General features: G+C 38.9%; 1 protein-coding gene across 2 annotated transcripts in view; it reads right to left on the bottom strand.

Moving 5' to 3' along the window:
* The window catches only part of EYA1 (EYA transcriptional coactivator and phosphatase 1), a 220,537-nt gene extending 197,998 nt beyond the window's left edge, over window positions 1-22,539 (bottom strand). Inside the window, exon 1 of one of the 2 annotated variants that reach the window (XM_047842334.1) lies at window positions 22,502-22,539. The gene's annotated coding sequence lies outside the window, so the exon portion shown is untranslated. The remainder of the gene's footprint in view (window positions 1-22,501) is intronic. The other variant, XM_047842331.1, reaches the window with a different exon arrangement.
* Window positions 22,540-25,989: the final 3,450 nt, after the last annotated feature.

Here is a 25,989-nt window from a genome sequence, read left to right on the forward strand (position 1 = left end):
GCAGAACACATAATGTGACAGATTTATTAAAGGCTGCTAGAGAGGTATAGGAAAATATTTGGGGGCCATAGAGGATTGGTAATATGATGGCCAGTGACTACGTAATGCAAGTGATGCTAGAACTAAACATGGAAAGAATGGAAGTCATTCAGGCAAACTGGGAAAGACAAATGAAACTGCATTTGCAAAGGGACAGAAGCCAGAAATACATGGCATCTTCAGCAATGTACAGTGAGCCATTTGACAACATTTAAGAAAAGAAGGAACGTTGCCATCTACCATCATCCTGATAGGCTGTGAAGGATAGAATTAAGAGAGACAAATAAAAGGTAGAAACACCACTTATGAGACTGCAGCTGTGGTCCATTTGAGTCACGAGGACCTAGACTAAAAAAAAAAAGAGAGAGAGAGATAAAACACTTTGAAAGAAAAGGGAGATGTGAAAAATATTAGGAAGGTGAGTTGTTAAACTGAAAGATTTATATAATGGTAGAGCTCAGGAGAAGCAGTGTCAATAATTCACAAATCTCTCCTTTTAGGTCACAGTGTAGATAGTGGTAGTGTCCAAAGAAACCAAGAATAAAGAAGAGGAACAGGTTTTGGGGAAGGTGATGCTCTAAATTAGAGGTGCCTATGGGATATCCAAGTGGCGATTTTCAGTTGTCTGAATCTTGGGGATAAGATTTAAGCTGAAAATGTACTTTAGAAAATTCTTAGAAATTAGGTGGCGGTTAAAGCATGAGCGCAGTAGAGAACACTTAGAGTGAGTGTATAATTAGAAGAACAGGGACTGAATATGGAAGCCTAGGGAAACACCATAACTTAGACAAAAAAAAACCCAATAGAAAAGTAGAAGACCTGGTAAAATATGTGGTGAGGCTTCAAGATGGGAATAAGCCGTATTGTACAGTTAGTAGAAGCAGGTAACTGCGCTAAACCTTTACACACTGTCTACAGTCCTAAAGTTAGTTATCTTTGTACTGCACTCCTCTTCGAGTCATAAAACTCAACTACCCCCCCCCCCCCAAAAAAAGTACAGTCTTGCTCCAGATCACTCTGGAATTAAAACCCCCGCAGTTCAAACCTAGTCCTGCCACATTTCAAAGTTTGAACGATTTCTACTTCATCATGATACCGGCGATCCTCAAGGTCATACAGCTAAGTGGTCAAGTAAGTCGAAGACTGAAAAGCGTCCATGGAATTTGCAAGAGGAAGGCCACTGGTAATTACAGCTAGAAACTCTAAGTGTCTGGAATGATTGGCAAGACAGGAAATAGAGTTAGCGAATGCTAAATGTTAGCAAATGTAAAGGAGCTTGGTTGTGCTAAGAAAAAGAAAGCAGAGGTTGGCATGGGTTAGATGGCGAGGGGAACCATACGTATTCAGTTGTCGATGAAGGACTTTACAAGGTATTCATGATTATGATGGTTAATCTATAGTTTAACACAGAGGCAGAAAGAAGAAACTTTCTGGAACTGGGACTCTACTGATCATCTCTAGCTAGCTTCAGTCTCAGCTACTTAGGAATAGGAACTAGAGAGAACGATAATACTATCCGATTTTCTAATTAATGCCACATTAAACAAACACGCAGTTCCTTTGACACTCTGTGATACTGAAGCTCTAGGACACATTTGCAAGAGGAAGTGAGCAGGTCTTTCTTGGCACAGTAGCTCAGATCAGAGAAAGTATATTTTAATAAGCACGGGAATGATAGTCAAAATCAGCTTGGAAATGAATTGAGTTATATGTTAAGTCTTATGCAGACTGGTCCTGGTTATCAGAAATCATGCTAGCAACTTCACAGCCTCCAGCTAGTTCCAGGGGATTTGGGAAGCCAGCCAGTTCCGACACACAATTCCCTTTAGAGACTAAAACATGTAGAGCATTCTTCTTCTGGGCTCCTCTCACCTCTCCACACCAGGATGCCTGCCAATCTCCTCAGGACTTTACCGAGACAGTCAAGCAACAAAAACAACCAACCAACCAACAAACAAAAAAGAAAGAAAAAAAGAAAAGGGAGAGAGAGAAACAGCAAAATCTCTCCTGCCTCCCCTACCCATCTTTATGAGGAGAAAAAAAATTCTTCCAGGAAACTCTCATGAATTTTTTTAAATTTAAATGTTTATTTATTTTTAAGAGAGAGAGAAAGAGAGAGAGAGAGAGAAAGCATGAAAGCATGAGCAGGGGAGGGGCAGAGAGAGAGAGAAAGGGACAGATGATCCAAAGTGAGCTAGCTCTTTGCTGACAGCAGAGAGCCCCATGCAGGGCTGGAACTCATGAACTGTGAGATCATGACCTGAGCCAATGTTGGATACTTAACCGACTGAGCCACCCAGTCACCTCTCTCATGAGTTTTTATTCTCTTTATTCTAGCAGGATTTACCATTCAGCATACAGTTCTTACTTTTGATCTTTTTCTTTAGTATGAATATATTATAAATATTTTAAAATAGGGCAAATTATATGTAATTATATGGTTAAATCTCTAGAGTAAAATGCCAGGGTATATGTTCTCTCTTCTATTAATTATCAACAACAATTAAAAAAAAACAGTTATACAGGTGAAATGAGACCTATAATGCATCAGAAATCCCCTATAATGAAACATATTAAACACTCTGGATATAACCATGAGCACTTGCTAGATTTTCAGAAAATGAGTTGGACAAGCAGACTGCATATTACTTAAGCAGCTTTTATCAAAGAGGGACAATCTAGAGTTTTCACATTTTCTTACTGGGTTTGACATTCGCCTCTCGCAATTTTATTGAAGTATAATTAACATAATTTTTTAAATATTTAAGGTAAATGATTTGACATTTTGAGGTACTTCTGCATTGTGAGCAATCAAGCTAATTAAGATATCAATCATCTCACATTGTTACCTTCTGTTGTTGTTGCTGTTGTTTGGTGAAAACACTTAAGATCTACTCTCTTAGCAAACTTCAAGTACATCATACAGTATTGCTAACTTCAGTCAGATTACTGTATATTACGTCTCCAGAAATTATTTACCTTGAATAACAAATTTTGCATTTATAACAGAACATGAATTTTAGGATTTTTTTTTCTATTTCTGTAAAGAATGCCTTTGGACTTTTGAAAGGGGTCATATTAGATTCATAGATTGCTCTGAAGTAGTATGGACATTTTAATAACATTAATTCTTTCAATCCATGAAAATGGGATGCCTTTCCACTTATCTATGTCTTCTATAATTTCCTTCATCAATGTTTTATAACTTTCAGTGTACAAGTCTTTCACTTATTTGGTTAACTTTATTCCTAAGAAGTTTATTCTTTCTATTCTATTGTGAATGGATCATTTTCTTAATTTCCTGTTTGTTGTTTGTGCATAGGACTGGGACTGATATTTGCATATGGATTTTGTATACTTTGACTTTACTGAATTTATTAGTTGTAACAGTTTTTTTGTGTGTGCAGTCGTTAGGGTTTTCTGCATATAATACCATGTTATCTACAAACAGATGCAATGTAAAGTTAGATTGTTTATTTGAATCTTTCTTCGTTTTCAATGTAGTCATTTGCTTCTTAGTACTGCTTTTTGGCCGTTGCATCCCACAGTCTTTGGTATGTTATGTTTTTGTTTTCTTTGTCTTGAGATACTTTTTTTTTTTTTCTTAAATTTTTTTTCAACGTTTATTTATTTTTGGGACAGAGAGAGACAGAGCATGAACAGGGGAGGGGCAGAGAGAGAGAGAGGGAGACACAGAATCGGAAACAGGCTCCAGGCTCTGGGCCATCAGCCCAGAGCCCGACGCGGGGCTTGAACTCACGGACCGCGAGATCGTGACCTGGCTGAAGTCGGACGCTCAACCGACTGCGCCACCCAGGCGCCCCTGTCTTGAGATACTTTTTAACGTCCCTTTTAATATTCTCTTTAATCAATGGTTAAGAGTGTGTTGTTTACTTTCCATGTGTTTGTGAATTTTCCCATTTTCTGTTAGTGATTTCTACTTTCATTCCACTGTAGTCAGAAAAGATACTTAGAATGATCTTGACCTTATTTGTTAAGACTTGTTTTATGACATAACATGTGGCCTATCCTGGAGACTGTTCTGCGGGTGCTTGAGAAGAACGTGCAATCTTTTGCTCTTAGGTGGAAAGTTCTGTATATGTTTGTTAGGTCCATTTGTTCTATAGTGTTGTTCAAATCAGTTGTTGGGCTTGGCTTTGGAAAATCAACATTATGAAAAAGTCCTCAAACAAAAGATACTGACACCTGGAAAAAAAACAGATTCAAAAAATATCTGCTGGCCCATGTATGAGTGACAGATTCACGTTAAAATCTTTTTGAAGCCACCTTTAGTACAAGATTCTAATCAATTGGTCTCTGGTCATTGTAGGGCTTTCGTGCTAACACTGTAATGCCAACAGTTCAGTTTGAAACCTTGAAGATTTCTAGGCCAATATTCAATTCTCTGCATTTTCCAATCTATCCCTCTATTTACTTAACTATATTTTGCATACATCTTTTCCCTAGTTGATGCTTAATTTTTTGTAGCATTATTTAATATATCCTTTAGATGTTGGTGAATTCTATCAGATGCCTTTTTTTTTTTTTTTTTGCATTTAGTGATATATTCATAGTGGTTTTTCTCTTTTAAGTATTTGGATTAATGACTTATATGTTGATAGATTTCCCATGTTAAAACATTTTTAAATTCCTGATTAAGCCTGACTTGGTAAGGGAGTGCACTGCTTTTAATACATTACTAGATTTGGTTTCCTAATCAAATTCCTTTCAGTATTTGGAAATCTTGCATTTACTAGTGAAATTGGTCAAATTGTCCTTTTTAAAATTTAGGTTTTAATATTAATAATAAACTCATAAAATGAGTAGGACAAATTATCATTTTTTGTATGATGTGAAATATTTTAAAATTATTGTAATTATTCTTTCTTTAAAGACAAAGCCACTTCATATGGTGCTTTTTCTCTTCATTTTTTTTTTTATGCACCAATTTCTCTTACCTCTTCTTGAACTCCAATGGCATAAATGCTAGATGTATGGAATTTTTTTCATAAATGTCTCTGTTACTTTTTTTTCCTATCTTTTTTCTTCCTGTTTTTCATATTGGTTTATATTTCAAGTTCACCTATTCTCTCCTCTGTCATCTCTAGTCTGCTGTTGAGACAACACAGTAAATTTTTAAATTTTAGATATTGTTTTTTACAGATTTAAAATTTTCATCTTCTTAAAAATAGTTTCTATTACATTGTTGAGAACTTCTATCTTTCCATTAATCTTAACAGCCTTTACCTTATGTAACACAGTTATAATTGCCTCTCTAAAATCCTTGACTTATTCCAGTATCTCAACTTAGAGGTCATATTTACTGGTTGTCTTTTTTGTGGAGAAATGGTCACATTTTCCTTATTCTTTGTATGTCAGGTGATTATGGATTCTGTCTTGGGAATTTTTTTTAAGTTTATTTATTTATTTTGAGACAGTGAACGTGAGCAGGGAAGGGGTAGAGAGAGAGGGAGAGAGAGAATCCCAAGCAGGCTCCATGCTGTCAGTATAGAGCCCCATGGCGGGGCTTGATTTCACAAACTGTGAGATCATGACCTGACCCGAAATCAAGAGTTAGGTGCTTAATCCACTGAACCACCCAGGCACCCCTGTCTTGGATATTTTGATTATGATGTTGTGAAACGTTGGATCCTGGGAGAATGTTGATTTCTTTTTTGTTTTAAGAGACAACGAATCTGGTTAATTTCAGACTGCAAGTTCTATCTTTTGTTCTGTGGGTGGTGGTCCCAAAGTCGGTTTAGGTTTCAAAGCTGTGTCATATAGGTTTCAAAGCTGTGTCAAAGTTGTGTCATATAATAATGCAATTCTTAAATCCTTTGCTATGTTCTTTTCGGTCTTTGCTAGGCATGCACAGCTCAGGTTTGAGCCCAGGGTGTTTGCAGTTCATACCCAGAATTAGGGAGTCCTCTTTTTCAGCTTTCTACTTTCTCAGATCCCACCACGCTATACGGCTCAGGGGTCTCTTTTATGTACCCTCTGGCAGAAAAGATAGTTTCTCTCAGAATTGCAGCCACAGCTCCTTGACTGGGGTCTAACTATGAATCAAAGCAGAGAGATTAGAGCAAGAAAAAAAGAACAAAACAAACAAACAGGGAATCCCCCAGACTTTTCAGACCAAAGGGGTCTGTTTTCCCAGTTCCTCTGGACAGAAAGACAGGGTTTCTTCGCGTTTTAGTGGTCTGCATCTTCACCGTTGGGGCTGCAATCAAGAGGGAGGGATGAAAAAAGAGAAAGGAAGAAAAACATCCTGAAGGTTTTCCCTCCACCCTCTTTGGCCAGAAAGATGAGGTTTTTCTCTGTGCTTGCTTCCCATATCTCTGTAGCTACAGAATCATGACTAGATGATCCCTCTCAAAGTGAAAGCCCGAGAAAAGAAAGAGAGAAAATGGGATTCACACCCATATAATTTACTTCTTGAGTTTTGGCCTACCCTTTCCAATCTTTCTGCTTTTATTTACTTTTCAGAGTTCCAAATGGCTGCTCTTCATGTTTTATCCAGGCTCCCTTGTAATCAGTGAGAGAGATAGGCCATAGTTGGCTCACTCCATCTTGGTTGTCTTCAGAAGTACTAATGCCCTTTAAAACACAGACTTTATTTATCTTGCTACCCTGCTTTATGGTTTTTGGTCTTTTCAGGGTTTTTGGTTTTTTTTTCTTGACTCAATATTTTTGGTTCCTATTTTGCTAGGAAATCGCTGATTTCTACTAAAGTTTCAAACATACTGCTACACATTTACAGAAAACAAACAAAATGTTTTCTTACGTCTATTTCTTCCGTGTATGTGGTTACATCTCACTGTTACTGTTTTAACTCCCTTTCCAAAAATATCAGGCAGAGCAAAACTTTCTCTATTTTATTCATCTTTTCAAAAAGCAGACTTTCAATGTTATTCTTTTTAATTTTCTTAGCTTTAGCTTTAGCCTTTATTAATTACTATCATCCCAGTATCTTTTGTTTATTTTTCTTAGTTTCTCATTATTGCAAGTAAATCATTTTTTTCACACTTTCTTCAGAATAAAATTATTTAAAGCTATAGATTTCCTTCTGAAACATATTAGTATACGCATATCAGCTTATTATACAGGTTTTGTTGTAAGGTGTTCTAGTATGGTGGTTAAGAGTGCACATTCCTTAAATTTCAATTCTTGTCCTCTCTTTCACTTGAGCAAGTTATTTAACCTCTTTAAGCCTCAGTTTCTTCTGCAAATGGGAATAATAATATACATTAACTGTTAAGACTTATTCTAAAAGTTGAGATGCTCCAGGTTAAAAGGTTTAGAAACTGTGCTTGCATTGAGTAAGCATTCAATAATTATTGTGGTTGTTACTACTACTACTTTCTTTTTTTTTTTAAATTTTTTTAATGTTTATTTATTTTTGAGAGAGACAGAGACAGAATGTGAGTGGGTTAGGGGTAGACAGAGAGAGGGAGACACAGAATCCGAAGCAGGCTCCAGGCTCTGAGCTGTCAGCACAGAGCCTGATGTGGGGCTCGAACCCACAGACCATGAGATCATGAACTGAGCCAAAGTCAGACGCTCAACCAACTGAGCCACCCAGATGCCCCACTATTACTACTTTCTCAATAATTTTTACTTTTGATTTTATTTCCTTTAGGAGTTATTTAAAAATGGATTCTTAATTTCTGATACTTGAGACTTTTTGTCTACTTTTATTTATGTCTATCTTTATTAGATAATGATCAGATATTGCAACACTTAAAACTGATTATTTTATTCTGTTAAAGTTTCTATGTGGCCAATTATATAAAATTTTCTAAGTATTCAATCCACGAAAATAAAAAAGGTAAAAAGATTTATATAAATATGCTCTACTAATTCACATTTCCAAACTATGTGATTCACATAATCTATTTATTTGCTTATTATTTTATTTACTAGAAGGATGCTTATTAAAGTTTCCCACTGTAATCAAATTTCAATAAATATCCTTTTCTAGAAGGTTTTTTCCTTATCTATTTGAGTGCTTTGTCATAGGAGCACTTTGCTTTATTAGATATCTGAGGTTTGGAAAATTTCTCAAATTTTACCTTATAATTCCCATCTATTTTTGTCCTATGTAGTCAGATTCTTCTCCCACTTGATATTCAAGCCACTAATTAAGTATCCAGAAGTGTATATTTTCTTCTTCAGTTTACCTCTTAGCAACTAACAATGGCTTTGAATTTCATAAAGTCTTTTCTATGTTCCAAGTGCAACTCTGATATTCTTTTTTGCTTTTTTATTAAAGGTGTACTTCATTGGGATCCACCTGTTACAGATTTCAATTTGTTGGTCTTCCCTGGGTTTACTAAGTCCCACTTAAATAAATTACATTTTTTTCTTTATCTGCTTATGTCTTTTGCTTTCTCTTAACATCTATGCAAAGGTTAACATCTATGCAGAGGTTATTAAGGTCTCTCAAGTAGAGACAAATGAGTGAACGATGGATGTCAATGATATTTATGTTTTTGAGGACTATGTGTTCATTGCCCTCCTGTTAAGCACTGGAAGATAGTCACTGCTCCCAGATTGGCCTTGTAAAGTAATGGCATTTTCCACCACACCAGGGGCAGCTGTGCATTATTCTGCCCACCAGTGTAGGTTCCCTCCAAGTTCTACAGAGTCGGTAGGATTGGGCCATCTGAAAACCTTATGTAGCAAATGGTCAGGTTACTACCTCTTAGGTTTCCTCAGTGAACCATATTTTGTGATCTACTTCCCCAGACCTCAGTGAGAGGCAAGGTGGTTTTTTGTTTTTCTCTACTATTGGTACCCTTGTTCTCTGTCAGATTCAAAAAGATGAATCAATCCAGGGTTTACTAGCAATAACCTGAAAATGGGGGAAGGGAGTGATCCCTAGTTGAAATAAAAAATTTCATTCAAAATAAGCAACAAAGAACATATTTACCATGAAAAGTATAAGGCTTTATATGGAAAATATTAAACTACTATGAAATGTTATAGACCCAAACACATGAATAAATATAACATGTTCAAAGATAAGCAGGCCTAATATTCTAAAATTATAAAAATTTAAAAATATTAACATATACAATAATGTAATTCAAAGCAGAGTATCTCAAATGGGGGTGATGGGTTAAATTTTTTTCAGAGTTCATATGAAAATTTAAAATGTTCAAGAATATCCCTTAAAATTTTGAATTGAAGACTAAGGCAGGACTTAATTTTTTAAGTAATAGAAGTTACTATAAGATTACTCTAATTAAAACAGTAAGCTTTTGGCATAGGGATATACATAGAAATTAGTAGAACACAAAAGCAAAACCAAAAATAAATCCAAGTATAAATGCATATTAATTTATGACCAAGGTGACATTTCAATGCAGTGAAGAAAGTAGGGTTTATTTAATAAACAGTGGAAGCATAATTGGCTGGGAAAAAAACAGTTAAATTTTGCTGTATGTTCTACACAAAAATTAACTCCAGATGGATTAACAATTCAAGCATAAATGATTTAAAAAATATTTAAAAAGAAAACTAGAATATCATTTGTACAAGGTCTAGTGGGTAAGATTTTCCTAGGCAAAACAGGAAACCCAAAGCTGTAAAGGAAAAGATTAACATAATTGACTACATAAAGGTCTAAATTATTGTATGGCATAACCAAAGTCAGAGATGATGGTAGGCTGGAAAAATTTTTTGACAGAAATTGGGTGAATAATCCTAAATAAGCAAAACTCCATCTATTGATTAGAAAAAGAAAAGCAATCCAATAGAAAACTGTTCAAAGAATATGAGCAGTTAGTAGAGAAGGGAATCCAAACAGCCAATAAACATATGAAAAGAAATGCACCTTTACTGACAAACCAAACCAAAACAAAAAAACAAACCAAAAACAAACAAAAAAGAACAAACAAAACGTGTGCAAGAGGTAACAGGTAGTGCTGGTGGAGTTATGAAGAAATGGAAATTCACATATGATGCTGGTGAGAAAAGAAAATGCCACAACATATACATATATGTTTACACAAATGTAAATTGATAGTATTTATTAAATCAGAATTTGTTCATGCTGTGACTAGCAACCCCACTGTTGAGAATGCACCCTTTTGAAATAAAAGGGACTACTACGTAAAGGGCTTGCACAGCATAATTTTGGCAATGGCAAAAATCGAATCTATTTGATCACCTACTAGTGGAGAAGTAAAGGGGTAAATTGTAAGTACGAAATAATCACATGCCTTTTCTAAAACGAATAAAATACAGCCATATCTCTAAAGCTGAAGGGATATCTATTTTCAAGTAAAAGAACAAGTTAGGGGCACCTGGGTGGCTCAGTCGGTTGAGCATCCGACTTTGGCTCAGGTCATGATCTCACGGTGTGGTCTGAGTTCGAGCCCCACGTCGGGCTCTGTGCTGACAGCTCAGAGCCTGGAGTGTGCTTTGGATTCTCTCTCTCTCTCTCTCTCTCTCTCTGCCCCTCCCCCACTAGTGCTCTGTCTCTCACAAGGAAATAAATGTAAAAAAATTTTTTTAAATAAAAAAACCCAAGTTACAGAGTAATGTGCATACTACAATACCATTTTTGAAAATAAAAATAAAACCTCATAAATATGTCTGTTTAAAAAAGGGTGGAAAAAGTTATGAAAGTATACACCCCTGGGGAGCCATGGTGGCTCAGTTGGTTAAGTCTCTGACCTTGGCTGAGATCATGATCTCACCACCGTCTGTGGGTTCGAGCCCCACATTGGGCTCTGTGCTGACAGCTCAGAGCCTGGAGCCTGCTTCAGAGTCTGTGTCTCCCTCTCTCTCTCTGCCTCTTCAGCATGCGCTCGCGCGCTCTCTCTCTTTCTCTCTCTCTCTCAATAATAAACTTTAAAAAATTATTAAAAGAAAAAAGAAAGTATACACCTCTGGCTATTAACGCTGGTTACTTCAAGAGGATGGGAATGGAAAGAGGTTGAGGGAAGGTTACTCATTCTTTCTTTAAGCATGTGTGGATTGTATCATTTCTTAAACTTGCGTGGGGAACCTATTGTTGTAAGTCAGTTTGACTACAGCACAGTGATTGGGAAGGAAGAAGCACTATGAAGACAAACTGAAAATGGCAATGGGGTCCACATTATAAAGGACTAATATACTTCAGCTCTATCAGGAATTTCTTATGTTTAAGAAAGTGACCTAATAAGAAATGTACATTTAAGAAGCAGTAACATTTTGTGGGGGGCGCCTGGGTGGCTCAGTGGGTTGAGCATCCTACTCTTGACTTCGACTCAGGTCATGATCCCAGGGTCATGGGATCGAACCCCACATTGGGCTCTGTGCTGAGTGTGCAGCCTGCTTGGGATTCTCTCTCTCCATCTCTCTCTGCCCCTCCCCCACTCTCTCTTTCTCACAGTGAATAAATAAACATTAAATAAATAAATAACAGTAACATTTCTGAATTTTTTTTAATGTTTACTTATTTTTGAGACAGAGAGAGACAGAGCATGAATACGGGAGGGTCAGAGAGAAAGGGAGACACAGAATCTGAAACAGGCTCCAGGCTCTGAGCTGTCAGCACGGAGCCCGACGCGGGGCTCGAACCCACAGACTGTGAGATCATGACCTGAGCCGAAGTCGGACGCTTAACCGACTGAGCCACCCAGGCGCCCCAACAGTAACATTTTGGAATAGGAGTTGGAGATTTTGGAGGTGTCCATATCAGAGAGTTATTTTAAAAATTCCAGCAAGAAGAGAAAGGAGAAATACGGGAGTAGTGTTTTCGAATCACTGGTCGGTCATAGTATATAATATGGGCCTTGAAATGACTTGAATGACTTGTTGTTAACGTTTTTGAAAAAGGAAATAGAACATGAAACATCAGAGGGCATCAGCCCTAAAAAGTGAAGGTATCACTCTATAAATGCTTTTCAGACATATAGATATTCATTCATATATACACATGGGTTTGTACTGGACTGTGGCAAAAAAAAAAAAATTTCCAGCTGTGGGTTGCAATTAAAAATGTTTAAAGCAAGTTTATTGTTATTAGAGGTAGAGCTGACAGAACACATCAACTGATAGATTGCAAAGTAAAGGGAGAGAGAATTACACAATGTCAAGGTCCAGAAGTTCAGAAAATGAAAGGATCTTACACTTCCCCTTGGTTTACACGGCCACGCCCACCTCCAGGGCTCCACCTCTTTAGTTAGAGTCTAGTCTGAGACGCCTGAACAAAACTAGGATGTAGGCCAATTCTTATTAACAAGAGTAGTGGATAGGTGCCAACGTGCTATTTTGTGAGGCATTCCAGGAATGCAAATGATCTTAAATAGGCCCCCTCTTCCAGGACCGGATATTCTATCATTATTACCTTCACTTTTTAAAAAACTCATTGTTTATTCCAACACAAGTTTATTGTGTTGTTTTGGTTTTTTTTCAGCAAGAGATTCCATTTAGAACAATGGCTCCTTAAGCTATCCTGACTCTCATCACTACTCTCTCCTCTCCAGCCCTTTTCTGGGTGGCTATCTCTTTAACACACAGAAAGGGGACCAGTCAGAGTTCAAGACTGGATGCCACCCTCCTTTGGGCTACCCACTGTTCTTGGTACAGCCACCTACAAAATTGGTATTAACACTTCATTTCTTTACCAGTTCGCATGGTGCTCTCTCTTCTAGCACCTAAGCAAAGAAGGGCCTTAAATGTAGGGTAAGTTTTGTTTCTTAACTTGTCTGCATTCCCCCAGCACCTAGTACTGTGTCTGATACACAGCAGGCAAAACAATTGGAATGGGTGAATAAGTGAATACCTGCTGAGCCACTTGCTAAGTTCCAACTCCATTATCTTACAGGCCTTTGCTTCATAAGTGTCTATCTTCTTTGTATCTTAAACTTCTATCCTCTGGATCTTTCCCTTTATAATTCAACAAGCATGTACAAACTTTCCAAATGCCCTTTACAAAGAAAAAAAAACAGAAGAGAAGAAAACTTTTCTCAAATTTTTAAGCTATTTCTTTCCTTCTTATCACGGCCAAACTTCCTGTAAAAGTAGTCAAATTTTGCTTCCTCCTCTTTCTCTAGACTTCATTCATTCCTTGACTCTTAAATTACGATTTCCCCTGATCAAAACTTTAGAGCCAACCACAATTTCCAGGAAATATGGTCAACAGAGGAAAATATTAGAAGACGGCATAGGAATACATTCAGCAAAATCCAGAGTGCGGCAAGTTCTACAGAATAAATGACTCAATTTAACAACTATACCCATAAATGAAGAGAAAGGGATGAATGTAAACATGGCTTTTTAAAATGGTAAACAATCTCAGTTCATGGACCTTTTTTGACTCAAACTTCTAAAAAAGCAATTTATGACATTTATGCAAAATTATGGAAAATGGCAATTATATAAATTAGCATCAACTGGACATGTTGATGATACAAAGAAATTCTATTTATTGATTTTAGGAGCAATAATAGTATGATAATTGTATATTTTTAAAATGGTCTTATCTTTTAGTGATACATACTGAAATATTTATGGATAAAACAACACGATGTCTGAGATGTGTTCTAAATTAAAACAAAGGATGGAGTCTTCTATAAAACAAGGCCTTAAGCTGATCACTGTTAAATCTGAGTAATGAATACATAGGGGTTTATCATGTTATATTTGAAATATTCCATAATAAAAAATTAAAAAGAAGCATGGCTTCTATCCCCCAACATCCTACTTACACTGCTTCGGGCATAGTCACCAATAACCAAATGGGCTGACTTCATGGGCATCTTTTTAAGTGGCTATCAGGATCCCTGTTGTTCCTGACCCTGTTAGCTAATCCCTGTGTCTTGGCAATCTCACACTTGATTTCAAGATCACCTCTCTCCTCATTCTCCTCTACCTCCTCTGTCCTTATCACAAAGCCTGGTGGGAATACTCCTTGGGGACCAACGCTAGGGTGGGGGATTCCAGGACTAAATTAAGAGGGTAACAGGAACCTGTGCAAGGCAGCAGAGTCAGGTTGAGAAAAACTGAATCATAGTCCAAAGCCAATGTTATATAGGTAAAAGAACTATAGTTTGATTCTACAGGATGAGACGAGGACCAACACGGAAAGACCAAAATGGAAAGACAAAACGGGAGTGGTTTGGAGTTTAAAGAGTAGAAGAGTATCAAAGATAAGCAAACAATCAAAGAGATTACCTTTAAAATGTCAATACAAGTGGGTTCTGGATCTCTGATCTCAGGAGTCTCCTGCACCTGTATAGTGGTGGTGATGACAGCCCCAGGTGTCACCTTGGGCCAGCAGCCTGCTACTCTGACAGGAAGTGCTCAGCCTCCGGCATTAGCAACTCCAATTGCCTCTGGATATTCAGCAAGTATTTGAGTGCCTTCCATATGCTCAGTATATTATCCTAGCTCTGCTTCTCATTTTACTCTATACCAATTGTTCTTAACCGTTTTTTGGGTCATGAACTCTTGTGGGAATCCGATGAAAGGCATGAGCCATTTCCCTAGGATAAAAATGCCCATAAACACCTACGCACAAAATTTGGTATGCCATTTATTTGATTGCATTGGAAATTTATTTCAAATATGCAGACATAAAACAATCTTCATGTCACAAATAAAAAATAGCCATTTCCCTTATAAAAAGGGAAACGTGTATATTGTAGATGCAAAATAAAAAGCAACCCAACCGTGCTCAAAAGTAAATGTCAGTGCTTTTGTTTAGCTTGACAAAAACCGCAGTGCGGCTCGTGATCTAGTATGTTTGTGTCATTTTTGGCTACTCAGTCGATTTTGCATTTTCATGGAGCTAATGACTAGGGCTAAAGGTCTTGCCCCTAAAGGAGAGTAGCGTTCTGCGGTATCCTGACTTGGGGCCAGAAGCTGGGCCACTATACTCACATACCAGTTTAGGTCATGAAGCGTGTGACCTCATCTTCGCAGGGTGTGCAGTCTTTCTCATTTTGACCGCAGAGCAACGGCTAGAACTTTCTAACTCTCGTCTGAGCCTCTAGACACGCTCCCTCGGCACTCAAAGTTCCCCACGAAAGCCCACCTGCCGTCCCCTCTCCCAGAAAGGCAAGGGAGCCCAGTTTCCTGCGTTGTAAGAGTTCCTTCAGATTCTTGAATCGAAATATTCACCTCAAACATGTATTTCAAAATTGTCCACACAGTTAGCCAAGCTGCATCAAAACGTTGGTCAAGAATTCTGAGGGTAGAATCACTCAGGGAAAATAAAGTGTCCATATGTCACGGTTAAGCGCTTAAAAGCCTTGATCCCTCGAATACCTGTGGCCTTCAGGTATTTGGGTACTCAAAAAAACAAAAATATAGAGAAAGCCCTTCTGCTGTTTTTCCCTTAATGCCATAAACACTGGGTGCCTGACAGGCGTCACAGGTTTACCCAGTGGCACGCTGAAGGGAATTAGATGAATACCAGAGGCTCTTTTGTAGGTGATATCCTTTGACAAAGAGACCACTTCAGTTTTCTTCCTCTGCTTCTCTGACCGTTTCCAGAGCACTTAACGTAAAGTTCTCACTGAGGTTTACTACCTTTGCTTGGATACAGGGCAAGCAACCTCATGGAGCGACAACACAGCATCGAGCACCTTCCATGTGCCACATACAATTCTAATGTAGCATCTCCATGAACTCTCGCGATAACCAAATGAAGTACTACTATTATTGCCATTTTAGAGATGCTCATTGATACAGACGAGAAAATTGGTACCGGAGGATGTTAAACAGCTAGCCTAAATGCACAGGCCTGGCAAGCAGGAAGCCTGGAATCAAATAGACGCTACTGCTAGACTTCAAAGTTGGCCCATCTTTTGGGGACAAACGTCAGTTTGGGAGGTAGCCCAACGTTTTAACATTGAGACTCCTTCTCATCAAGGAATTCCGCTTCGCATGGTACGCTTTCAGGGGGACACACACAAGCAGCTTTTTTTTAGCTTCGTTGACTTCATGCGTCCCTAGACTGGGCTCGTCCACAAAGCCCTGGGACTCCTTGTTGCAGGGTCAGCAATGAAAGTAGAACCAAAGATAGCTGAGCTCTGTCATTTTTTTCACTGACGTCTTTAAACTAAAGCTGGAGCCAACACAAACAAGGCCAAATGTCTATGCTCGTAATCGCAGGAGCTTTCATTTAATCCCTACGTGTATGAAGCTATGCCTCGCACCACAATGTGGGGGGGCATATTGTGGGGGCCACAAATACACATGGCTTGGGTATGTACATTTTGTACTTGTTTGGAGTGTGCGTTAGTTATTCTCTACTCTGCTCTGCTCTCTCTTGCCTCAGGAGGCTGGTCTCTACAGACTGCACCCCCCAGGCTCCCATGCCAACAGGCTTCAAACTGGACTCCACCGACAGGAAGCACCAATAAGATGGTCAGAGAGCGGGAGGAGAGAGACGTAGGGATGCTTCTTCCCTGCTCCCTCCTGCTTTGTGTCTGGTTCTGCCGGGGGCTGCACCCTCCCAGGACTACAGTACCCCCTCAGTAGGACTTCCTCAAAGCACTAGAACCCTTTGGCCTCCTCAATGTTTCCAGTTTTCTGATGCCTCAATATTCCTATGGGTTTCCCTAACCTTGCCTACATCTGTGGAAACACTTCCTTTATGAAATGCGCTTCAGTTGTGTCATCTGAGTGGAATTCTATCTTCTGCTGGGTCTCTAAGTGATCCGGAGTAAAAGGATACAATGCTACTCTAACAAAAATATTGGAGATGTAAAAGAAAAATATTTTTTTTTGAAAAAGAGGAAGAAAATAGTCATTTGGGAGGCCTAATTCATATCCCCCCTAAAGTCCACTTTTTTGGGGTGAAAACGTCTGCTCTACCCAATCTTCTTGGGTGATCCCAGGATTTCATCTATAATCTTGTACTCAAAATATGGTCCTCAGACTGGCAGGCTTAGCATCATCTGAGATCTTTTTTATTTTTTAAATACATTTTTTATGCTTTTATTTTATTTTTGAGAGAGAGAGAGATCATGAGCAGGGAAGGGGCAGAGAGAGAGGTACACACAGAATCTGAAGCAGGCTCCAGGCTCTTTGGCTCAGAGCCTGATGTGGGGCTCGAACTCAGCGAGATCATGACCTGAGCGGAAGTCAGACGCTTAACCAACCGAGCCACCCAGGCACCTCAGCATCATCTGAGATCTTGACAGAAATGGAATATCTCAGGTATACTCCAGACCTACTGAATCAGTATCCGTATTTTAAAATGTCCCCAGTTAATCGCAGTCATGTAAAAATTTAAAAAACACCTGACAAACATTGTGGGTCCAAAGTTTACCTCTTTAGTCCAGTCCTTCCTAACTGGGAGTGATTTTTGCCCCCCAGGTGCGTATTTACTAATGCTTAGTGACATGTCAGAGCTGAGAAGTGCTATATGCATCTAGTGGGGAAACACCAGAGATGTTGCTAAACTTTCTACAACGTACAGACAGTCCTCCGCAACAAGGAATTAATCAGAATTGTCAACAAGGCTGAGGTTCAGAAACCTTCCTTTAGCCCTACCTCTGTGACCCATTTTATCTTGACTGCCTAAAAGATAGCTCTATCTTGTGTCTAGATGTAACTCAAATCACATTCTTTTTCCAATCACCATCATCCCTCCCAGACCTAAATCAGCCTCTAAGTCTAGGCCATGGCTCTCCTAAGCTAGAGAACAGAAAGTCATCCTGAATGCCTCCTTTTACCTCACCCAATTGCTCAGAAAATCTCATCACTTCGACCCCCTCTGACATCACGACCACGCATGTCTCCATCATTTTCACCTCATCTACCACAGTAGCCTTGTAGCTATCAACCTTATGAAGCAACAACAAAGCTAATAATCACTGAGGACCTTCCATGTGCCACATGCAATTCTAATGTATCGGTTCAATGAACTCTCGTGATAACCAAATGAAGTACTACTATTACTCCTATTTTATTTATTTAGAGAGAAAATAGAGAGAGAGAGTGAGCAGGGGAGGGGCAGAAAGAGAAGGAGAGAGAGAGTCCCAAGCAGGCTCCGCACTGTCAGCACAGAGCCCCACAGGGACTTAAACTCAAGAACTGTGAGATCATGACCTAAGCCCCAATCGAGTCAGATGCTTAACCGAATGGGCCACCCGGGGGCCCCCATATATTTGAAGCACATTAAATGAAATCAACAAAGGAGACGTTTATTCCTTTCCTTACTCTGTCATGAGCCACTAATCCTATATGCGGAGATACAATCTGTAACAAAGAAAATGGAGTGAGCTAAATAAAAGGCAAGGAAATGCTATATATTTGTTGAAAATTATTGATGTTACTCTTCGGCTCCTGTCAGGCAAGTCCACTCTTCGCAGCGATACCTGACTCACTTTCCTAAGGACAAATGTCTTCCCCATTCTGCCACCTAAAGAGTCATTCTTTTTAGGTCCCCAACACTTAGTGTCAAAGTTGCAAAATAGCAACTCCTGGATATGATTAATTTGATTCACACCGTTTTGTTTTGTTTTGTTTTTAATTGGGAAATTTCACATCAAATTCCACTTTTATTTTTATTTTTATTTTTTTAAGTTTATTTATTTTTGAGGGGGGGGGCACTAGTGGGGGAGGGGCAGAGAGAGAGGGAGACACAGAATCCGAAGCAGGCTCCAGGCTCTGAGCTGTCAGCGCAGAGTCCGACGCGGGGCTGGAACCCATGAACAGTGAGATCACGACCTGAGCCGAAGTCGGATGCTTAACTGACTGAGCCACCCACGCGCCCCTCAAATTCCACTTAAAAAAAAAAATCACAACGTAGATCAACCTTACACCCAGAGTCTCATACAAACTGTTTCCACCACTCTCTTTTGAAGGGTCACGAGTTCTTCAGTTTGCCCCCACCTCCCGTTGTACCTAAATCTAATTTTTGCCTTGACCACATAAGCACTTCGACTTACAGAAATAACATCTAAAAGCCTTACATTTGACTTACAATGCTGGTGACGCAAACTGGTCTTAATTTACCCCTCTACTTTATCGTCTCCTATCTCCATATAAAAGTGCTACCTGGAAACATGGCGCTGTAATGAATATTCAAACATATACATTATCTCAGAAAATTGAGTAGATTATTGTCTCTTACTTATTTGGCAAATATTCATTGAATACCTACCCCACTTATACGCCGGGCACTGTTCTAGGTGTAGGGGATGCAGGAGAAAGCGACATAAAGACAAGGTGCCTTCTCTCATAAAAATCATCTCCCGATCGCAGAGGCAGAAATAAACCAATATGTGTGTCACATGGTGATGAGTGGCATGAAAACAAACAAAGCAGGGCTAAGGATAGAGAGCCAAGGGAGGGAGGTGGTGTTTTATATGGCACGTTCAGGAAAGGCCTCTCTGAAAAGATAACATTTGGGCAGTGAGCGAAAACGAGTGGGAAAGTGGGCCACGGAGATGTCTGGGCAAGAGCAGGTGGGAGCTCTCGAGGTGCGAATATGCTTCGGGTGTCTGAGAACCCGCGTGGCTATTGTTGCTGGAGCGAAGTAAGCAGAGGCGACGCTGGTGGGAAAGGAGACCACAGAATCGGTTAGGGGATCAGATTATGTGGGGCTCTGGAGGCATGAGAGGGACTTTTTATTTTACCCAGAGTGAAATAAAGAATCTTGGAGAATTTTGAGCAGGTCGTGATGTAACAGCTCCTCCCACACAGTAGCTGCTGTGTGGAAAACAAACTTTTAGCAAGGGTAGAAGTAAGGAGGCCAATTAGGGAGCTATTAAAATAGTCCAACATACTGGTTTTAAAAATATGTGTATATATATGTATATACGTATATACACACACATATACACATATATATGATATCAACTAACACACACTCCAACACAGTTTTAAAGTGCACATACTCAAGCAGTATGTAATTGTCATCTCCAGATTAAGATTTTGAGAATAGTTTCCTGTATGTAGGGATATCAGTTATATATTTATATACCCATATATCAATTTCATATATATAGTAGTTATAAAACCATGTTCTTCCTACTATCTTGACTTGAGATACAGCACAAATCATACCAGAAGACTAATTGATTACATATTGATGACACCTGATAGGAAAACCCATGCCATGAATGAGATTTATTACCACAGATAGCATTCACTAAAAACTCCACACCTCTATTATTAAAAAAAAAAAGTTTCACCTTTGAGACACTTAATATTCCTTTCATAAAGATTGTCAAGATGGTATCAGGTCTCGAATTTGCTTCTGGGGGGAAGGGGATAGAAGCCGACGGTTGATTGGCTATGGGTTCCAAATTGTTGCAGCTGAGAGATGGTCAGCCCGGGGGTTCTTTGCACCATTTTTGCATATTTTGAAATTTTTCATAAAAGTTTCTAAAACTCACCATTTAAAATATTAATGTTCAAATTTCAATATAGGATTATTTCAAAACTGTAGGACCGAAATGCATACCTTTCTAGTCCCATTAATTATTCCTATAGGTAAAATTTCAGCTATATATGAGATAGTTGATAAGTGCATAATAGTAGAAAAATCCTCTAAGGTGTACTTACAAACTATATTACAAGGGTTCACAAAACTGGAACTCTGCAGCACTAAAATATCTGACAGCAGTTCTCTTGTCTGTTTTTCAGACATAGTGATTTTAATTCCTATTACAGTAGCTTTTAAGAAGGCCAAATACTTATCCCCATTAAGGCCTGCAAGATACAGTGTCCCAAATGTACTTAATAAATTGCACCTTCCTTGAAAAGAAAAGGTGATGGATTGAAAAATGTTTAGCTCAACCATGCATAATTGATAGGTTCCCTCGTGCAAATAAGTGTCTAATAAATAATTAAATTTAATCTCATTATAAGAGTTTTCATAATGGGATAATTTAATTAAATGAAAGCCAAAAGGGTTTCTGAGGGTTGAAAGATGCTAATGTTGCTATATTTGGCTAATGGTCTGGGGATACTATAGTGAAGAAGGTAATTCACAGGGGTGCATGCATTATTTAATGAATCCCTCTGAGATGGAAGAAAGGACAGATCAATGATAACTTGTCATTTTATCATTGCTTACAAAGCACATTTAAACAATCTAGGATATGTTAAAGGTAGAAAACATGCAAAAAATTAAAAAGACCTTTAGAAGACAAAGTAAACACATGTATAATATCACACGGGAAGTTCTTATCAAAGTACACATTTTTCTAGGCACCATTATTTCTACTTTTTACCTACTACTAAAATGAAAATAAATAAAAATCTCATAAGCTGCTGTACAGTCAGGTCAGATCTGGCTCTCAGTGAAAGTAATAATGGATACAGCATGTATATCTGATACTAAAAAATTGATAGCTGAGTCATGAGGGACCCATTAACAAGCTTTTTGAGTGAGCAGAGTTTTGTGCTACAAGTCTCCAGAAGCACTTAGCCGGACTAGAATAGTACAATGTAGTCTAAGTAGTTATCTCAGTTACAGGTGATCAGTTATGAATTAATATGAATGAAAAAAGGCATCATTCTTCTACCAAATATTACCTTTAAAGCCATCATTTGGTGAGAGGTAAAGGTGCAATCACCACAAAATTTGAGCCAGTTTGTTCCGGACAGGTTTTTTTTTTTGTCTCTACCAATAACATGGCAGATAACAAACGTAACGTACAGATCATGCAGGCTCCTGATTTTTTAACAAGTTAAACGGAACTTCTTGTGATGACTGTGTCCAAGCTGATACTCAAAACAGCACAGCACTAACCCCATTGGCCTCAGAGTAGTAGGTCTATATTTGGACAAATGGTCCAGCCCCTGAAACCTGAGTCATGGGGCTCCCTGAGTCTCAGAAAAGAGGCACCTTGTTTACGGGGAAAGTCCTTGTTTTCATCAGGGAGAAGGAGATGGATGAGTCGCGGTCACTGCTTCAGTCCCCAGGGGTGATCAATCAGTTCCTTTCCTGTTGGCTTGCTTGCCACGAATCCCATTGAAACTTTGACACATCTTTCTCCTGGATGGGAATTTATCATAGAATTACGACACCTCCTAGTCACACTTCATTTTACGATGAGGAAACTAAAGGCCAGCAACGGTGACTTCCTCAAGACCATTCAACTGTTTAAAGGTGGAACTAAACAGAAAATCCAGGTTTTCTAAGTGCCAGGCTAGGTTTTGTTTTGTTTTTGCTACGCCAAACTTGCCAAAGAAGTTTTCTTCATGATGGTGACATAATAATGTTTCTCAAAATCTGTATCGATCGCTACAAGCTCGTGTGTGTGTGTGTGTGTGTGTTTGTGTGTGTGTGTGAAGGGGCAATGTGTGGATGAGAAAGCCCTAAAAAGTTGAGGAAATTAATGACTCAGCTCTTTGAACAGCTGTTTGATGGGGTTGGCGGTCAACCGTAGGTTACACAAATACGTGAAATGGCTTGACCCAGCTCCTCACTTGGCCTCCCCCAAACTTCCTCCCATCCCTCTAACCTTCAATGAAGACATATGGGATGTCGAAAAGGTACCTGAGACCGAGCCAGTGCGCTCTCAAAAGCTGCTGCTGCTGCACCTGCAAAAGGAACAACGGGTTGTGCTGTCCACGTACGTGCGTGTGCGCACGGTGTGCAGGAGGACGAGGGGGTGACAGGGAGCAAATGGATCCCGAGATTTGAAAAGCGCTGCATCAATATTGTAGGTATGTTGGGCAGAAATAAGACAAGTAGTTACCCGGAATTCTCAATTTTTAAAAAAGGTAATTTTTCTGTAGTGATTAGATACCTCCTTTCAGATATTTTTTGTCTGAATGTCTGGCTTCACTTACTATAAAGATGAGGCTTCTCTATTTGGAAATTTCTTACGTGACGAATATCTTTTCTTTTGAATGACTGAAAAAAAAAAGGTTACTCTGCTTTGATAAGGAAGCTTCCCAATTTTATTTTGTTCTGTTTACAAAGAAGTCAGTGATAATCTGGTGAGCTTTTGGCGGGGAAAGGCAGAATATATTTAGAGCAACTTTTCTAATATATTCTCCCTCTGGGGACACTAAGGGATTTATTCTCTAGGGCTACTCTCTCTCCAAAACTACTAAATTGATTATTGGTCTTTGGTAACGGGAATTGGAGTATCCGGGTGGCAGAAAATTTGCTTCTCCTGCTTCTCAGGCACAGTAAGGACAATGCCCTAGGCAGACTCACCCCTAATCCATTCACAATTAGGGGCTGTTTTTGACTGTGGGTGTCAGTGCATTCGCAGGGTAGACACCTCCCTTTAGTAGAAATAATCCTATAATGGGGTCCCTGGGTGGCTCAGTCAGTTGAGCGCCTGACTTCGGCTCAGGTCATGATCTCGTAAGTCTGTGAGTTCAGGCCTCGCGTCGGGCTCTGTGCTGACAGCTCAGAGCCTGGAGCCTCCTTCAGATTCTGTGTCTCCTTCTCTCTCTGCCCCCACCCCTCCACTCTCTGTCTCTGTCTCTGTCTCTTTCTCTTTCAAAAATAAATAAACTTAAAAAAAGAATACTGTAAGTATGATTAGTCTTATTTTACACATGAAGACTCTAAACTCACAGATTTACAGAAACTTTAATTTAAGGTATTTTTTCCCCTTGACTGTAAGACACTATAAAATACTATTGTTTGGAAAAGTCTTATGTTTTTACACTGTGGTTGGGGAGAGGGGTATGTCTCTGCTCAATAACGAAGTTTAGTCTTCCACAGGACAAGACTAGATTGACAAAAATATTCTTAAAGCCTGGATTTAGGTAGTGACAATAGCACAGTTTTAAACATCTGAAATCATTTCCCCCAACATCAACAGTACAAACAGGATCGTCCCTCATTTCAGTGTTCCTAATTAGAATGTTGCTTTTATGACTGTTCTTGAAATGTGTTTGTCTTTATATTATATGATCCATCCCATTCTAATGGAATGTTATCTGATCTTATTCTTCACATTTGCAAAGAAATCTTTAACTAAATTCAATTTATTTCTTTAGGATATCCAAATAATAGCAATAATTTTCAACAAATATATAGCATTTCCTTGCCTTTTATTTACCTCACTCCATTTTCTTTGTTACAGATTGTATCTCCGCATATAGGATTAGTGGCTCATGACAGGTAAAGAAAGGAATAAATGTCTCCTTTGGTGGTTTCATTTAACGTGCTTCAAATATATGGGGGACCCTGGGTGGCTCATTCAGTTAAACATCTGACTCGATTTGGGCTCAGGTCATGATTTCACAGTTCTTGAGTTCAAGTCCCTGTGGGGCTCTGTGCTGACAGTGCGGAGCCTGCTTGGGACTCTCTCTCTGCCCCTCCCCTGCTCACTCTCTCTCTCTCTATTTTCTCTCAAAATAAATATACCTTAAAAATAGATATACAATGTCACTATTTGAAAATGTCTAATAAAATTATTTTCCTTCCTGTACATCTACAATGTTTTTTTTACATAAAATAGTTAATAGCAAACTATCGAGAACTCCTGATTCAAAGGCACACATTCCCAAATATGTCTACAGTACAAATGTTCCCAGAAAATGAATGAAGCAAAACCTGAAAGCAATTGAATAGACACAGGTCTTGGGTAACAGTTTCAGATGGCTTTCTAGCAAGGTGAACTGTTTGGACGTTGCTCCCCTCTTTTGCCAATGTTTCTATTTCTTTGATAACCTTAGGCTGCTGTCAAGTAACAGCCCATATATTTAGAAAAAGGCCTCCTTCTTACAGAAGTTGCAAGCTTCTTGCTGTTTTTAAGTATAAAACAAAAAGTTTGACGAAAGTACCTAAAAGATACGCACCACCTGCTTGTTACAAGTACCCCCCAAGCACCACCTATTCCAGACCCAAAGATTTTTCAGTAATAGAATGTTACCAAGGAATGATTCTTGGGAATCATAAGCAGTCAGATTTTCTCTAACGATGAGAGGTTCATGATCTGTGGTTAATATACTCAGTCCTACCATATACTTAGGCCTTCACAATCAAGATTCAGACAATATTTATAAGGAATACCATAAAATAGGCAAGATTGTTGGTTCTAAAATTAAAATTCTAACACTGTACTTAAGAGGTTTTAAAATGCTTTGCCTAGGAAGAATCTCGGGTATTTAAATCCACGAACTTCTGTTGTATAAGGTATATTTACATGAAAATGTAAGTTTCTCCACATCCAAGACTCGCCTTCATATAACGTGAAGCCCATTCAGAGAAAAAAAATTATTAGGGACAGAAATATTCTCCTTGGGAACATGCAAGATGGCAGAAGTGGCAAATGTCACCTGCACAGGAAAAGTATGTTTGCAGCGTGTACATTTTCTTCCTCAGCTCTACGGGATTGATGCTTGTTCCCTTTGAACTCTCTGCCCTTACGTTAAGGTTCTTCATTTTAATTTGTATAAGGTAAGTAGTTTTTTGAGACATTCTGGGTGTCTATTCTCGCCCTGGCCTGAGGGATGGCTTCCTATGGCTGCCAGGTTCCCATACCTTGACTGGGAGCAGGGACACAGGCTTCTATAGGAACTGTTACCAAAACTCTTAAAGAAAACGCTGTAGAGGGGCGCCTGGGTGGCGCAGTCGGTTAACCGTCCGACTTCAGCCAGGTCACGATCTCGCGGTCCGTGAGTTCGAGCCCCGCGTCGGGCTCTGGGCTGATGGCTCAGAGCCTGGAGTCTGTTTCCGATTCTGTGTCTCCCTCTCTCTCTGCCCCTCCCCCGTTCATGCTCTGCCTCTCTCTGTCCCAAAAACAAATAAACGTTGAAAAAAAAATTTAAAAAAAAAAAAAAGAAAACGCTGTAGAACTCCAGAGAGGAAGAAAAGACTTTCTTGAGTCATCTTTTTGTATTGTTTCTAGAATGCATACTTAAAAAAAAACTCTGATGAGGGAGCCATTGAGAAAGCAAATGACTTTTGAAACAGTAAAACACAAACTGTGAAAACAAAATACGCTAATGAATTTTACAAATCTAAAAGCCATCCTTATTTCTCAATAAGCATGCGAAATTTTCACGTAATCATCA

The sequence above is a fragment of the Prionailurus viverrinus genome, chromosome F2 (assembly GCF_022837055.1).
Source record: "Prionailurus viverrinus isolate Anna chromosome F2, UM_Priviv_1.0, whole genome shotgun sequence".
Taxonomy (NCBI): Eukaryota; Metazoa; Chordata; class Mammalia; order Carnivora; family Felidae; genus Prionailurus; species Prionailurus viverrinus.